This window comes from Saccoglossus kowalevskii, chromosome 20 (assembly GCF_978046115.1).
Source record: "Saccoglossus kowalevskii chromosome 20, keSacKowa6.1, whole genome shotgun sequence".
Taxonomy (NCBI): Eukaryota; Metazoa; Hemichordata; class Enteropneusta; family Harrimaniidae; genus Saccoglossus; species Saccoglossus kowalevskii.
This window is the reverse complement of record NC_140660.1, coordinates 5,570,500-5,586,374: the sequence shown is the minus strand read 5'-3', so window position 1 is coordinate 5,586,374 and position 15,875 is coordinate 5,570,500. Positions and strand designations below refer to the sequence as shown.

The 15,875-nt window shown below is 34.3% G+C and overlaps 1 long non-coding RNA gene across 1 annotated transcript; it reads left to right on the top strand.

The window, feature by feature from the left end:
• Positions 1-31: 31 nt before the first annotated feature.
• Positions 32-15,647, top strand: LOC146729949 (uncharacterized). The gene is made up of 6 exons (XR_014927892.1): positions 32-118; positions 5,178-5,627; positions 8,794-8,879; positions 10,216-10,390; positions 11,382-11,559; positions 15,079-15,647. It is a non-coding gene; the product is annotated as an uncharacterized LOC146729949 (long non-coding RNA).
• Positions 15,648-15,875: the final 228 nt, after the last annotated feature.

The window sequence follows — 15,875 nt, the reverse complement described above, 5'->3', positions numbered from 1 at the left end:
GAGTGTCAAAGTTCATAATGTTCTAACTTCATTATTCCTGGCAGGAAGTGAGATTTGAACCTCAGACAACTATTGAGAGTGAACCAAGTATTTCTCCTACATGACGGAGATCACGACTGTAAGTAGGATTTTCTTTTCATAATTTGGGTATCGAATGGTGTTTATTTTTTGGCATTCGGTTGGTTGGAACGTTGTTCTTTTTTTTTACCGGTGTTTGAAATTCCTGTGTTTTGCACGGTTCAGGTTTTGTTGCTACCACTACCAGGGCAAACTTCGTCGCACTTGGCACTGGAAATAAGAACCAAGATGCAATACCGGTAATCTGTCCTAAAACTTCGAACCAATCTTTAAACACAAATCGCTACTCCGTTGCAGCAAAATATACGGTCCAACCAAACACTAAATTAGTACAATTGTACACAAGCTAAACGGCCCTTTTCAGGGCCACCACATCCTCCAAAAAGAGGTATACCATCAGCAAAACAGACAGTGTAAACAAATATACCCAAACTATATATGCATATATATACGAAATGCATATAAAACAACAAAACAAAAAGAGATGTACCAAAACATACAAGGCAAAGGCAATTTACAATTTTTATTTTGAAAAAAATTATTTAATATTTAAAGGGCAGTAGTTGTCATGCCGCGTCCTGGTCTCTATGGGACTCATAGCGACGTATACAACACGTGTAAAATACATTGTTTATTTACATGAAATTCGAACACGCGCGACGACCACCGCGCTTTAACCATTCTTAAATAACACATGTGGTGCTTTAAATATAAGCCTGCATGTCTAAAAAGATAAAAACAAATAATTTGTTAATGACATTTCACGCCTTTTGTTACATGTCAATATTAATGACATTTTCAGGGGTTGTGTGCTGTGAAATGAACAACGAGAGCAGCAAAAAAATAATAATTCACTGAAACAAACACTGAGATCGGGTCAAGGCGATGGGTCACTTAAAATAGATGGTCGAGATGTCTAGGGGCACTGGGTGAGTTGTCCAATGAAAAATGGGTCGAGATTTTTTTGGTCAGGATGTCCAGCACTCGTTTTGAGTACAAGTGATGATATCATCTTGTTCATGCGTGAATCATCGTGGGCTTCCCAGGTAAACGTCCAAGTGTGATAACCGTGCATTTTCACATGCATAGACAGCTTTTACTACCTAAATATTAAAATATTAAATTTATTGATAAAGTTTTAACTAAATTTAGAAATCTCCTGTGAATGAGAGGAACACCACTTTATGAAAGGATACTATTAATGCTATGTATGGCAGGTATTGTTGGTGCTACTCAAATCATGGGGTGTCTTGTTCATTGTAGTATACTGGATACAGCTGATGCCTCGTATACACTCACAGATGGGTGTGAATTCCCTTATATAAAATTACAGTATTATATAATATTAGTGCTATATAATCACTAGAAAACAGGCATATTTTATAATTATATTTAAAGGGGAAGAAAATACAGGGATGTTACTGCTTGTAAAGCATTATATATGTATCCTTAGACAGTACCTTAAAGAATTTGACTTGTAAATATTATTGGGTTAAAACTGTGAATGCAAAACTATATGTCTTGGCATGGAGCATTTATGAGGCTTTCTAAGTTTGGACTGTGAGGGAGTGACGTAATTAAGTCTTAAACAATTTAGTGATCTAGTGATTTGTTTCTAAATAAAAAAATTAGTTGTTTTCCAAAGATAAACTGAGCATTTGAAATATAATTCAACAGTGTTTACAGCGATAACAGCTCATTGTCGAAACGAAGCTAACCCATTCGCACTCGTCGCAATAAACATCAAATACTCTTGGATAGGCGTCAATTACTACGGCAAAACTTTTAGGCATCAGAAAAGATTAAAATAACACCTTAAAAAAACTGCCGAAAAATCTTGGTCCCAATTTATTTATTTTTAAACTCGAACTGCCATTTAACGGCCCTGGGCGAATTTAGGGTAGACTCCGGTAATAGTTGTATGACAGTTGTATAGTTCACGATAGCAACTGAACTACAATCTTTTGTTGCGTGATCTGGGTGCTTGTTTTAAATGTAATATTTTATTTTATTTTAATGAGACAGTTGCGAAATATTATTGTTTAATTTTAAAAAATAACGATACTCAGACCACATCTGTCCAAAGGGTGGGTGTGGCAAAATTTGACATCCAATTTTCAAAATTAAGTTACGATTAGTGATCGAGATCGATTTATACATACTGTGAAAATTATTCCCAGAAAAAATATTTTTCGAATAAAAACGGGCCACAAATATCCAAAAACTCATGAATTTTATGGATTTGAATACAATAAATTTAGCGATTAGTAAGAATGGTTACTAATATATTCTTCGATGCTCTTCGAATTTTTTTTTTTTTTTATTTCAAGGTAAGAAATGGATAGTTGAAGTTGTATCGACATCAAGGTGGCTTTTTCACTAAAACAACTCTAGCTCAAATATCGGTCAAAGCCAGAATATTTGTACAATTTAAAATTAATTCCTGTGCAGATGTTGGTCAGCCATTGTCTGCATCTTGCTGAATATCTCTTGAGATTTGGTATTGTAAAAAATGATTTGGGGCAGCAATCCTTGTCATTCTAGGGCAACAATCAAAATATTTACAAGCAGGCATATTTGTAAACACAAATGTTTTTATTATTACTATCTTAGGGAATTACAACCACCTTACAAGACCCCTTATCATAGCATTAAGTTTATGACTTTTCTACGTCTCAACTTCAGGTTCCCCATCATGCTCTGTGGTCAATTTAAATGCCTAGCAAGAACCAATGAAATTTTTTAAATTTGTTTTTTCTCAGGTGCTCCCTGTTTGAGGGCGTAATCACCTGGGTCAAAGATGAGACCAACATGTGGTCTTTTGTTTACTACTTAGCGACTGTGTACCTGTGGGTTTATTCTGTGTGTATTTGGATGATCTAATCTTGGTGTTTTTCCAGTGATTTCTCTAGGTGCAATCCAAATACAGTAGGTGTGTCTTGTTTACCTGATATTTGTAAGAGTTTGAGCTGGCCAACATGTTAGTTATTTTCATATGGTTGTTTACTTGCATGTTGATTTCCCATTTTTGAGCCATGTTTTCAACTTTCTTCGTCATTTTCATATAGCAATCTTGTCATATGTTAACATTGTCGTCTATGGAAATTCAATTAGTGGTATGAGCCCTGAAATGGCTGTTAGCCAAATTAATGGGCAAAATTAGACCCTTGTTACAGGAATATGGCTTGGTATATTTTTAATGCAATATCACAGAATGATTGTCAGAATACAGTTTATTGTCATGGATACCATGAAACGACTGTAATTTTTTCCCCTTTAAATTATCTATAATATACTTGATAATTAATGTTTCCCTCCATAATAAATGTGCATTACATTTATAAATACATAAACTGAAAAGGGAATATTTTTTTTTTAAATTAGATATTAAAATAGCTAAATTTGTGAAAACGGCACAAAATCATCTTTGAAGTAATCCTGAACAACCAAATTGACATATTTTGCACTCGCAGGGGTAATCTTTTTATACTGTTCAGGGTGAGTCTCAACAACCATCCTAAAGTACTGTTTCTGACAGTTTTCTGTGATAGTTGCCAGGTTGTGAAAATGCTGGATGTCCACCTCGGGTGATTTACCATTCATTCAAGATGTGGTGTATTATTGAAAAATACTCTCATATAACAGTATTGGCCAAGCAGCACTGTGGAATAATAAATTGAGAATAATTACTTAATTAAAATGATAAAAATACAAAGTTATTCCTACCTACTTAACTTATTTTTGTTTCCAATGTACCAGTAACCAGAAACTCACAATAAATTTTATTTTGCCTAATATAGTTATTTTTTTCTTTCTCAATAATGAACTTTACTAACACTCAGAACACGAGACGAAAACCCATGTATTTACAATGTACATGCATATACCGTACTCAATCGCATTAACGCCAAGGGGCCGCAACTCAACTCAAATGTGACCCCGAATATAAAAATTGCGCAAAAGTGGGGGTGACGCTTGACTGGGCATGGGTGCTAACACGATCAAGTACTGTAATAGACATTGAATTAACTGTTATGGTGTTCATCAATTTGTCAAGCTGTTGATTTCTAAGAACAAACCTTGGATCTCTGATTAAATATGTGTCCTCATTAAAATCATTTACTAAATCTGGTTTAATTTGTGATATGTTATGCTGCTCGGTATAACATTATGGTAAACATGTCTGTACACGTCATAAAGTCAGTTGTTAAATTGTCAGTTATAAAGTTGTATGGAAAACATTGTCAGCCAATATTACGAGTTGTTAGTTTTCATTTCAGTTGTAGCATTATTGGTGTTCACCAAACCATATTATTATAATTATAAAGAAAATAAGACATTTAAATTAACTAACCTCTTAATTAGAAATATTTTTTCAGCCAGGCAATCACAAAAAAAAATTCGTGAATTGATAAAAGAATTTTAGATTGCATGGCTTCCAAGGACATGGAAGTTTAATTGTTTTACCATCAGTTCCTTCTTTTCATCGCAAATTTACAAAATAGTCCCATTTATAGTCTGTACTTTCCTACAGAAAACTTGCACAAAAATAGCCAATTTTTTTGAATGAAAACTGAAAATTGACTCAAACTGTGTGTTTTGTTTTCAAAGTTAGGGTTTATTTCCAGAAATGTAAAAAGAAAAGTGCAGAATATATTGGACAAGAAAGTCTGTTGATGAAAAAGTTGGTATTCCTTGCTACCTAATGAACCAATAGTCAATCTGTTTTGACTATTTATTCATTTTAGCGTGGTTGTCATGGCAGCATAATATTCTACAGTGTTAAGATAAGCACATTAAGTTGGGGCTTCCCTGACCTAGATTCTATCTCTCCGTCACCGACAGAATCGCTGATTAATGCCTACAGTTCAAAATAGTCATTTTGACTGACCAGAGTCAATGGTAGGTAGGAACTATGTGAATAGGCGAGTTCGGAGAACCTTCTGCCTAAATCGCACATTTTTATGCATTTATTTTTATTAATTTTAGATGTAATTTCCCAAATTTTCTGAAAAATTGCGGAAAAATTATTAATCTTATTTTGTGGATATTGACAAAAATCTCATTGACCTTGTTACTAATTTTAACTTCTTTAACAGATAAGTAACTTTACATAATGGAAGACAATGACCACTATCCAGTAGAAGACATAATAGATGGGAATACGTCACCTAAAGGGTTAGTTAAATTATTGCCATGACGATGAACTAAAATCACTGAAAGAACTTTTTTAGGAGGACGAGAACGTTGCTGAGAAGCAGAGTCTTCACTTACGACTTCATTACGATGTTAGGTGCATCTCTTGATTGTCACACAAATACAATTTTATGAATGATGTCCAGTGATTGGTGTAAAACAGAAAAAAGAATGTGACAGACATATCCCATAATGTACGCATTAACGACAGCCCTACCAACAGTCGAGCTGTTGTCTCCTGCACTAGAGCCATGAGGTGGACATTACTTTTTACGTGCGGTTGGAGAAGAGGAAGAACGAACTAGCAAACTCTGTAAAATTGTAGATGAAGAGGAAAGAACTCAATGAAGAAGGTGGGTAAACAGCGCCCTCAAACAACATACTGTTGTAACATTTGTATATAATGATTGGAGCTTATTCTTGCATATTTCACTGATAGTTAAATATGATAAATTAAGATCCAGTGAATATTCCGGGTATTTAATTGTTTATTTCACAAACCTGTACATTTCAAACCAAATAAATATCACTGCATCATTCACATCTACTGTAAATTACTGGAATTTATTTTTCCTAATTTTGCTGATTCACAGATATCATTTTTCCTATATTTTACATTCAACTCATCAACATATTAGTGAAAATAAATTCTGTACAAAACTTTCAAAATGTCTTTTCAGAGAAAGTTAATTCCAGTGATAATAAAGTTGTTTACACTACAACACAGAATTGTTTACACCATATGTGCTTATCCATCAAATATGTCACATGACAGAACACTGGATTTTCATTAGAAGCCAGTAACTGTCCAAATTGTATGACAACGTCATCCATTTTACGACTAATTTAAAATTAATAATTTAATTGTTGAATGCCAGTTTCAAATTGACTCCCCTTATTTCTAAATCTTATGAAAACCCCCAAGTCCAGCAACAGTGGAGTATTAAGTGGCACCCATTTTATTTTAAATAGCTGTGACTGACAATTGGACTACTTCAAATGGGTATTAAGGAATTCACATTGTGCATCTAAGCAGCAATGTGTCCTCTAAGCCAATATGGCATGCCACTGAGCAGTGTTCTCCCCAGGATGTAAACAGCGTGGCGATCCCGCCACAGTGCTTCGATTTGCCGCCACACCGGTCTGACACCGCCACGGTGATTAGCAGGACCGCCACAATGCTTTTTTCATTGGGGATCTCGTCACGCTGGTCGGCCCGACCGGCACTCAAAATTAGCGACCACCACGGAAACGCGTCCGACTATTGTCATATTGTTATTATACTTACGTACCGACCGACAAGCATCCTGCCAGTCGTGGATAATAATTTGTAAACAATAGACATAGTCGTGCGATGTGGTACATGTATCGGCTTTAAACAATACAAGTCAATTTTGTAAAATGAGCACCTCTTTAGATTGATAGCTAAAATTCATTCAAAATCAATTTCACCCCGATGTAACATGGGCAAAGCGGAGTTCACGATCAGTTTACGCTACTCAAGAAAAAAAAACGTGTTTAATGCGTGATTGGGTAAAATACATTTGAACTGTTATCATCGTGAATCATGTAAAAATTCTTCTTTCAAGACTTCTTTTACCTTTCAAAAATTGCTAATCACCTTTTTCGAAAACCATCATGCAGTTTTCATTTGAAATCCATACCAACACATCGTGCTACGACATCGCTTTACTTCCGCAATGTAATTTTCGGGTTCTACCGGCATTACCATGCGGCATTCTGATTGGTTAATGGCGTTTTTGACCCACCGGGTCAAAGGACACATGCGGTCAACTAACGCGTCTCAGCTATCATGGCAGGTTTGTGTTTTTCACAGTGATCGAGTGATCAAAAATAATTTCTCTCGATAAAACTAGTTCAAATTTTACGTTTTTTTCATATAAAAAAAGAAGTATTTAATTTTTGCATGGCATCATGACTGAGTAAGAGAAATTATTGGTATAAACGGTGTATAACATCGCGAAGTAAGTTATGTCACGTTGTAACTTTGATGATTGTTTGGAAGTGTTATTTCTTCGTTCATTTACTGTAAATGTAAACGTTGTAGAAGCTGATGGTCGGAATAATAACCAGCAATCTGCCAAATAATTATGTGGTCATGAAAGTCTTGAACATAATCCTGGCTGAAACGTTTCAGTTGAGTTTCATTTAACCTTTTACAATTTATTTGTTTCTTTTTAGTCTGCAGCATTTGCATATCGAGAATGTTTCATTTTTAAATTCAAACTCTTCTAAGTTGTGAAACGTAATTTTTTGACTCAAAAAAAAAAAAATTTGTACTGTGACGGAGCTCATTAATATTACAAAAATGCCCAAAATAAAAGTGTTTATAACACTGTGTAAAGCAAATAAATATCTGCCACATTGTTTTTGAAAATATATGTTGTTTATTGTGTGGGTGTAAATATGCTTTGGTCAATTTCTATTATTATGTAAATGATATGCAAATTAGGCCGCCACAGTGGTTTAAATTCCTGGGGAGAACACTGGTCACTGATATAATGATTTTGACAAAATAAAGTAATAAAATATGTAAGTTACTAAAATTTAATTAACATTTTATGAACAAAATAAATAAATACAAAGAAAATCAGGGCCACAACATTTTGTTTGTTCTGCAGTCACATACAATTTTATTTATTTTTCTTGAAGACCGGTCTCCCAAGCTGTCAAGAAGTTGATTCATCCTGATTTGTGTGGCCTTTTCAAGAGTAGTCAAACTAGGGAGTCTTAATATTCAAATAGCTCTAGGACCCTCTAAGCTTACATAAAGGAGCAGTTGTCCTGGATGACAACATTTCTTACGAGGCAACCAAATATGAAAATTGAGATAAACATCAAAACAAAATTAAGAAACTAGGACAAAAACAAAAAACCTGGATAGACATGAAAACCAAAACAGAAAACTTGTACAAACATGAAAACAAAAATTAGAAAACACTATTTCCTAAAGTATTATCATTGCAATTTTCCCTGGTAAACACAACTGCTTCTATCAGTTGTTTAAAAAACAACATGACATTAACTTGACTCTCATTGTTGGTGTCAATACATTATTCAGGTGTATTTTGAGAGAGATGACAAAAGTGACCTTAGTGTGAAAAATGAGAGTTTAAAGTTGCTTGTACTCAATCTATTAAATATGGTCAAAAGAATATCATACATAATTATTGATTATCAGCTTTTAAGATTGTTTACCTAATACAGTGTACAGTGTACAAAATATTTATTTTGCAAAGAAACCAGTCTGAAAACATGCATCATTTCGAAACCGTTGCCATAGGAATTTGTGTTGAAGCATCATTTCATAAGAAATGAACAGTATTCATCAGAATTCCTCAAAAATTGTTGACAGCCATATATATATGGACCATCTTGTAACTACTCGTGACAGTATGGTTTTCAGTATGGTGTTATTTTTCTAGCAGAACAATAGTTTTTGACACTTGTTACATGGGAATGACTAATCAAGTTTTTTGTCTTCACTTTTCTTTGCAGTTTGTGGTGAATGCTGCATTTGGTGAAGCTCAACTCTTGATGCCAAAAAATTCAAACAGATCAGAGGAATATGCCAACAGAATATCGTGAGTCAGATTTATTATTATCTTTCACATCGTTGCCAACTTTAAAAATTTTCATCGTGATTTCATTCTTTAAATGTATTTATGTATACCGTACTCAGTCGACATAGCACCCATGCTCGGCTCAGCGTTTACCTCCAACTTTTGGAACCTTTTTATTCTCGGGTTCAGTTTCGACTAAGCACCCATCCCCTTCTGAAATGCCCCAAATTTTACTGTGTAATCATAAATCTGGTATTTGATCATTGCTTGACTTTTTGAATATCGGTAATGAAATTTATACAACACGTCATGGATATCGACCACCGTGAATTTGTTGTAAATGCATAGACAGGGTAACTATGTGTGAACTACGCTTCGACAATGACCTATTAATAACCGTGACCAATTTGTTTGTTTTATTCTTTGTAAAAGTGTTGTTGAAATCAATGATGATGCAACTAATTTATCAATTTTTTTTCCCAAAAAGACGCAATATTCTCTTCAATCTGTCACATGGTATACTGAAATTGTCATTTGCACACTATTTCAAAGGGATGCTTGGGTATTAAGTGCCCACCCCCCTCAAATACATGATTTTTTGAGCTGAGTACCCTGGGTGGAAAGTCAGACGAGTATGGTAATACCACATAATTTTTTTATTAACGTCAATCAACACGAGTAATTACCACCAGAGTTTTGTATGCTTCTCTGGTGGTAATCACTCGCAGGAATTTTTTAAACAAGGGAACAGGCGCAGCGCCCTCATGCCATAGCCATGCGCCCCTTCCCCTGCGCGCAGATCCTCTGGCAGCCATAAAATTCTGATTCACCAGGGATCACATGTGGCCACAGTCTTCAACTGTGACCTGTATGATAGTAATTTTGGCCTCAAGGAAGCCATAGAATGCTCCATTTCAACTTAAAATTATCAAAAACTCCACAGTCTTGTAGGGAGAACCCTATCTCCCCCACTTGGTGGTATCGCTGAATTGCAGTGTTCCCTCTTGCAGTTTTTTTCTAGAAAAACCCCTGACTCGTATCTGCTTTGGAATCCCCAAAAAATCAAATTGAACCATTTTGCTGACTGCTAGGGAGGTCAGTCTTCAAGACAATAAAAATTGTATGGTGCTGAGATGGCACACTCCATTGGGGAGTACAAATCAGAGCAAAAAATCCAAATCTACTGACTGATTTATTCGCTGACGCATGACAGAAAAATGATCACATGCCCTACCACGTGGTCCTAAATACCGTTTCTGTAACAACACGCAAATGATAGTTCTTGCAATTTCCACACAAAACTCTTAAAACTAATGCAAAAATATGTTGTGAATATATTAATGTATTTGTTTTGCAGAATCAAAACTCTGAACTGGTCACCACAGCAACTGATTTGGGATTTAGATTCTGGAATATGATTATGCTTCAAGTGAATGACATCAACGTGTTTACCAAGTTAGAACAGTTAAAACAAAATAGATGGCTTACTCAACCTAAACAACAACAACAAAAACCCAACTAAGCCTAAACAAGTGAGTAAACAAGGTTTTTTTTGTTTGTTTTTTACAAGCTTGCACAATTGCCTTGTTTCTAACGAATAGTGTGGCAGTAAGCCATTAATTTTTCACAGCTGTAAAGTTTTGATTCAATATTTTACAATGACAATGTGTTGTCTACATCACTAGGACAACACTGTTTGTGCTCATTTTCTACCACTGCTGCTTCAGTTTCTTTCAATAATTTGCAATGACAGTATTTTGCCTTTTTTTAAAAATGTTGCTTTTTGCAAGTGCTTGTTTCCTGCCAGCCATGGCATCAGATTTTTGTGAAGTTTTTAGCTCCGCTGTCGACTTTGTCGAGTGAAGCTGAGTACCCTGGGTGGAGAGTCAGACGAGTATGGTAATACCATATTATTTTTTAGTTAACGTCAATCAACACTAGTAATTACCACCAGAGTTTTGTATGCTTCTCTTGTGGTAATCACTCGCAGGGATTTTTTTAAACAAGGGAACGGGCGCAGCGCCCTCATGCCATTGCCATGCACCCCTTCCCCTGCGTGCAGATCCTCTGACAACCATAAAATTCTGATTCACCAGGGATCACATGTGGCCACAGTCTTCAACTTGGTTGTGCCGCTGAATATCAGTGTTCCCTCTTGCAGTTTTTTTTCTAGAAAAAAACCTGACTCATATCTGCTTACGTCAGTCAAAATTTGGAATCCCCAAAAAATCAAATTGACTCGTTTTGCTGACTGCTAGGGAGGTCAGTCTTCAAGAAAATAAAAATTGTATGATGCTGAGATGGCACACTCCATTGGGGAGTACAAATCAGTGGAAAAAATCAAATCTACTGACTGATTTATTCGCAAACACATGACAGAAAAATGATCACATGCCCTATCACGTGGTCCTAAACACGGTTTCTGTAACAACACGCAAATGTTAGTTTTTGCAATTTCCACACAAAACTCTCAAAACTAATATACAAATATTTTGTGAATATAATCATGTATTTGTTTTGCAGAATCAAAACTCTAAACTGGTCACCACAGCAACTGATTTGGGATTTAGATTCTGGAATATGATTATGCTTCAAGTGAATGACATCAACGTGTTTACCAAGTTAGAACAGTTAAAACAAAATGGATGGCTTACTCAACCTAAACAACAACAACAACAAAAACCCAACTAAGCCTTAGCAAGTGAGTAAACAGGTTTTTTTTTTTTTTTTTTTTTTTTTTTACAAGCTTGCACAATTGTCTTGTTTCTAACGAATAGTGCGGCAGTAAGCCATTAATTTTTCACAGCTGTAAAGTTTTGATTCAATATTTTACAATGACAATGTGTTGTCTACATCACTAGGACAACACTGTGCCCATTTTCTACCACTGCTGCTTCAGTTTCTTTCAATAATTTGCAATGACAGTATTTTGCCTTTTTTAAAATGTTGCTTTTTGCAAGTGCTTGTTTTCTGCCAGCCATGGCATCAGATTTTTGGGAAGTTTTTAGCTCCGCTGTCGACTTTGTCGAGTGAAGCTTATCATATGAGTGATTGTCCGTCGTCATCCGTTTCAGTGTTTTACTTTTTCGACTTCTTCTTGAAAACTACAACCCTGAATGCTTTGATACTTGGTGTATGTACCGTGGGTAGACCTCTCTCAGATTTGTTTATTTCATGATATCTTCAATTCTCTAATTTTGGTGAATATTTTTGTCATTTTTGGTAAAAAGTGATATTTTCGACTTCATGTTAAAAACCGCAAGTCCAATTGCTTTGATATTTCATATATGGGTACTACATGTGGACCTCTCTCAGATTTGTTCATTTTGTAATGATATCTTTAATTCTCTAATTTTGGTGAATATTTTTGTCATTTTTGGTAAAATGTAATATTTTCGGCTTCTTGTTAAAAACCGCGAGTCCAATTGCTTTGATATTACATATATAGGTACTACATGTGGACCTCTCTCAGATTTGTTCATTTTGTAATGATATCTTTAATTCTCTAATTTTGGTGAATATTTTTGTCATTTTTGCTAAAAAGTGATATTTTCGACTTCTTGTTAAAAACCGCAAGTCCAATTGCTTTGATATCACATATATAGGTACTACATGTGGACCTCTCTCAGATTTGTTCATTTTGTAATGATATCTTGAATTCTCTAATTTTGGTGAATATTTATGTCATTTTTGCTAAAAAGTGATATTTTCGACTTCTTGTTAAAAACCGCAAGTCCAATTGCTTTGATATCACATATATAGGTACTACATGTGGACCTCTCTCAGATTTGTTCATTTTGTAATGATATCTTCAATTCTCTAATTTTGGTGAATATTTTGTCAATTTTGGTAAAAAGTGTAATTTTCGACTTTCTGTTAAAAACCGCGAGTCCAATTGCTTTGATATTACTTAGATAGGTACTACATGTGGACCTCTCTCAGATTTGTTCATTTTGTAATGATATCTTTAATTCTCTAATTTTGGTGAATATTTTTGTCATTTTTGGTAAAATGTAATATTTTCGGCTTCTTGTTAAAAACCGTGAGTCCAATTGCTTTGATATTACATATATAGGTACTACATGTGGACCTCTCTCAGATTTGTTCATTTTGTAATGATATCTTTAATTCTCTTTTTTTTTGGTAAATATTTTTGTCATTTTTGGTAAAAAGTGATATTTTCAACTTCTTGTTAAAAAACACAAGTCTAATTGCTTTGATATTACATATATAGGTACTACATGTGGACCTCTTTCAGATTTGCTCATTTTGTAATGATATCTTCAATTCTCTAATTTTGGTGAATATTTTTGTCATTTTTGGTAAAATGTAATATTTTCGGCTTCTTGTTAAAAACCGCGAGTCCAATTGCTTTGATAATACATATATAGGTACTACATGTGGACCTCTCTCAGATTTGTTCATTTTGTAATGATATCTTTAATTCTCTAATTTTGGTGAATATTTTTGTCATTTTTGGTAAAAAGTGATATTTTCAACTTCTTGTTAAAAACCGCAAGTCCAATTGCTTTGATAATACATATATAGGTACTACGTAGTAAAAAGTGATATTTTTGACTTCTTGTTGAAAACCGCAAGTCTGATTGCTTTTATATTACATATATACGTGCTACATGTGGACCTCTTTCATATTTTTTAATTGCGTGGTGATATCTTTAATTATCTAATTTTGATGATTATTTTTGAATTCTTCTTGAAAACAACAAGTTCTGTTGCTTCGATACTATACATATTGTTCATTTTCTAATGATATCTTCTGTTCTTTAATTGCAATGTGCATTGCTAACAGCGGAGCTATCTCAGCCGATAGGCTGCTTGTTTAATGATGAGATACTGTAAACCGGTTATTTTTACTGCTAGGAATTATTGAGATTTGATGATTTTATGGCGTTTATGAAAAGAAAATTTTGATTTCACTGAGATTAACATTGACTAACAAAATTCATGGAAAACTGTCTCTTAAAACATCATACCATATCTCAAAATGATTGTTGGTTACATTTAGGGAAATAATATTATGTAGTTACAAGATTGGTAATTATGGTTGTCAAGAATTATTAAAATATTTTGATGATTATTATTCATTTTATCTGAAATAATGCTTTAACATGGCTTTCAATGAGAATTATTCTAAAAATGTCATTTTTAGCTCTGCTGTTGACTTTGTCGAGCGGAGCTTATCATATGAGTGATTGTCCGTCGTCGTCCGTGTCAATGTTTTACTTTTTCGACTTCTTCTTGAAAACTACAAGCCTGAATGCTTTGATACTTGGTGTATATGTACCTTGGGTAGACCTCTCTTAGGTTTGTTCATTTCATGTTGATATCTTCAATTCTCTAATTTTGGTGAATATTTTTGTCATTTTTGGTAAAAAGTGATATTTTCGATTTCTTATTAAAAACCGCAAGTGCAATTGCTTTGATATTACATATATAGGTACTACATGTGGACCTCTCTCAGATTTGTTCATTTTGTAATGATATCTTTAATTCTCTAATTTTGGTGAATATTTTTGTCATTTTTGGTAAAAAGTGATATTTTCGACTTCTTGTTAAAAACCGCAAGTCCAATTGCTTTGATACTACATATATAGGTACTACATGTGGACCTCTCTCAGATTTGTTCATTTCGTGATGATATCTTCAATTCTCTAATTTTGGTGAATATTTTTGTCATTTTTGGTAAAAAGTGATATTTTCGACTTCTTGTTAAAAACCGCAAGTCCGATTGCTTTGATATTACATATATATAGGTACTACATGTGGACCTCTCTCAGATTTGTTCATTTTGTGATGATATCTTCAATTCTCTAATTTTGGTGAATATTTTTGTCATTTTTGGTAGAAAGTGATATTTTCGACTTCTTGTTAAAAACTGTAAGTCTGATTGCTTTGATACTATACATATTGTTCATTTTCTAATGATGTCTTCAGTTCTTTAATTGAAATGTGCATTGCTAACAGCGGAGCTATCTCAGCCGATAGGCTGCTTGTTTTCATTTTGCTGGGCAGTTCTTCTCCAAAACAATATTTCATTCAGGTAAAAAAACATGAAAAGTTTCACATTTGTGAAAATCAATAATTATGCGAAATTGTGATTAATTTTGTGCTCCTATTTATTAGATTGAATACCTGCAAATCAACTGTAAGTCAAAGTATGAACAGTGTTGACACTAACAATGCTGTCTTCTTCTGATAGGTTAAGAGTGTATGCAAACTGCTGTCAGTGAACAACAGTGAAAAGACAAAGAAATCAATGACGATGGTTAGGAAACACCACCTACAAGTTAGAATAGTTTAATTCATCGCGTAAATGACGATGGTTAGGAAACACCACCTACAAGTTAAAATAGTTTAATTCATCGCGTAAATGACTGTCCAAATTTCCTTGGTGTATGAGGGTTTCATGGTTTGGCATGGCAGATTTATTTCAAGGTAACAAACCATTTATGGATTCTTGAGCATAATTAAATTGAAACTCCCAGCTACGTATTGAAATATGTTGCAGTTTAGTTTGGGTCATCATGTAACTCACCATCCAATTTTTTTTTTTTTTTTACCCGGTATATGCAACATGGTCGGAACCCTGTGTTCTTTTCGAGAGGGCCTCCTATGTGATAAATATGTCTCAATTGAGCCATTACCTAAATGATTGTATGTAACATGGTTGCAACAGACGTTTCTTTCGAGAGGGCTGCATGCTTCGGAACGCCTGTTATCTGTTAAAATTTTCTCAATTTAGTTTTGTTCATCACGTACCTGACCATCAAAATTTCTGCTTTAATTGTGTTCGCAAAAAAGGGTGCAACCTCTTATCATTGACTTTCATTTTATATTTTAAATTCCGATGTAAGGGAGGTGATCAAAATCAAACCAGCGGTTTCCTGGCCGGTATCCACGGAGCTCGGAGGAGCTGCTTTGTCCTCTATAATATAAGGTTATTACGAAGATTCCTCAAAGTATGCACGAAGACAGTACAGCGGCAGTATCGACCGA